Below are 2,517 nucleotides of genomic sequence, written 5' to 3'. Positions count from 1 at the left end.
AAGAAGAAGAAGAAGAAGAAGAAGAAGAAGAAGAAGAAGAAGAAGAAGAAGAAGAAGAAGAAGAAGAAGAAGAAGAAGAAGAAGAAAGAAGGAGAAGAAAGAAGGAGAAGAAAAGAAGAGGAAATTAAGAAATTCACAACAGCTTTAAACATAACATCCCCAAATGGAATGAACCCCAGTGTCCATCAAATGCAAATGTCACCCCTAAATGACTTGATTTCCTGAACTCAGCTGAGCCCATGTCCTCCAAGACTCTGGGAAATTTTTTTCCTTTTATCTGTGATTTGTGGAGGTACTCTCTGCCTAGAAGAATTTTATGTAATTAGCAGGAACCGTCTCCCAGACCAAGATTCAGAGCACGTCACGCCATCAGAAGTCTGTGCCTCTCTCAGGCAGCAGCCCCAGTGGCAAGCTGTTGCTGGATCGGATGTGCATGGCATTGCCACAGCGCAGGCTTGACTATATCTGGCTCTTTCATGTATTCCCCATTCCCAGGGAGCCAAGGGTCCTTCAAATGCACGGCGTACCCTGATGTCTCTCACGTGACTGTATTGCTTCCTTTTTGGAGCTGTGATGCACAGAACTGTTTTGAACAAACAGCCATGGCTGGGGCACAGAGAAGCGCATGGCTGCTGTATCGTAGCTGAAGCACCAGTCCTGGCCGGGTTCTTTTACATCCCAACTTGCAGAGGATGGGGATTCCAGTTGCCCCAAATCCCAACCCCTTGGTAGTTGCCTAGCATGACAAAACTGTCCTTGGTGTCCATGATAGCCAGAGGACTGTGAAGAATTTCCTTCCCACTTTGCTCCAACAGGATAGTCTGCTCTTGCAATCCAGTCAGTTCCTGTTGAGTAAGGCAATTATAACTGGGACGAAGGTAAAAGGAGGCACGTGGCCTCTAAGAAAGCATATCAAAGAATTAGTCTTGGCAAATTTTGGTGTGTCACAGATCAGTGTCTGACTCCCTCCTTGGAACTGACTTCCCCCTTGGTCCCCCTTGATTCCCCTTGGTCCCCGGAGGGCCATTCTGGGATACTGTAACAGAATGTTGCAGGCTAACTAATGCATAGAGAATGTATGTTTCTTTCTCTCTACCCTGGAGGCTGGGAAGCACAAACCAAGATAACGGTCTATGACTGCATGGTTGAAGGCAGAAGGTAGAAATATAGGCAAGAGATCAAATCCGCAGCAGCATGTCTTTTGCTAAGCCACAACAATCCAAGGAAAAGAACCAGTCTCCAAACCAAATCAGCTCCCATGGTGCCCCGTGCACTTCCCAACACTGATGCTGTGGGAATAAGTTTGCAGCCCAAACTTATTTGGGAATAATGAGACACAGCTTGTCACAGCAAGCTTGCTCCTAGCTAGCTGTAGTGCAATGCCAAAGTCCTGAATGAGTCCAGGTAAGTCTGTTGTCCTAGCTCCCCACCCCCACCCCCATCCCCAAACCTATCCTGCAATTCTTCGCTTCACTGATTATTTATTTCCCTTAACTCATAACCTAAGCTACAAGAGCAGGTTTTAGGTTTTGTGTTTTGGTTTAAGGCAGGGAAAGGCTGGTGATGGAGCTCAGTTGGTGGAGTGCGTGTCTAGCTCGTAGGAAGCCTTAGGTCCCAACCCCAGCACCATCAGGTAGAGGTGAGTCATAGCTAAAATCCAAGCACTTTGGAGGTAGAGGCAAGAGGATCACAAGTTCAAGGTCATCCTTGGCTACATACTGGGTTCAAAGCCAGCCTGGTCTACATGAAGAAGAGGAGGAAGTGGGGAGGGAGGAAAGGAGAAGGGAGGAGGTATGTATGTTGTAGACTAGGCATGCTGGGAATTCATGATGGGTCATCCCTCCTGGCTTCAAAACTATTTCAAATATTTCCTAGGGTCTTCTCCTTTGTCACTTGGAATATTCTACTGTGTCCAAAGTATGGTTTCCTCTTCTTACTCCAAAACAGAGGGAAAGAGGAGAGAGACAAGGAGAACAGACAAATTCACAGGCAGATGGCAATGAAATCCCCAGGGCCCCCCACATAGTCCACATAAACAACTTCAGAGGTGGTGTGTTTCTTGCAAAGTAGCTCTCCATGGTTAAGCTTTTACACCAGGGAGAGATATTTCTTGGAAGCCTACAGCATCACAGAGATTTTCGAGTGCCCGTGAGGAGTTGTATAACCTTGTTCATGCTGCCCCTTGGCCTTTCTGAGCACCACTTTTCCTGCACATACAAAGGACCGAGGAGGGTCTTTTCCAGGGATGCCCACCCAGAGGACAAATGAAGGCTCGGCTCTGCTGGATGGGGTGAGGAAGCAGGCTCAGAAGCACCGTCCCTTCTGGCCTAGGCTGGCCGTGTGACTGGTTCTCTGGGCAGAGCACAGGAAGGAAAAGTCAAGGCAGAGTGGGGAGCACCCAGTGTCCTCCAGTCCTCCTGCTGAGTCCCACCTCCAGCCCTCCACCCTGACATGGTTTTATTTTTCTCTAAACACTTCCCTCAGCCACCGAGCTCCTCCCCTTGAGTCAGTGCCAAA

The sequence above is a fragment of the Mus pahari genome, chromosome 14 (genome assembly GCF_900095145.1).
Source record: "Mus pahari chromosome 14, PAHARI_EIJ_v1.1, whole genome shotgun sequence".
Classification (NCBI taxonomy): Eukaryota; Metazoa; Chordata; class Mammalia; order Rodentia; family Muridae; genus Mus; species Mus pahari.
The sequence above is the reverse complement of the archived record's forward strand: the minus strand, read 5'-3'. Positions refer to the sequence as shown.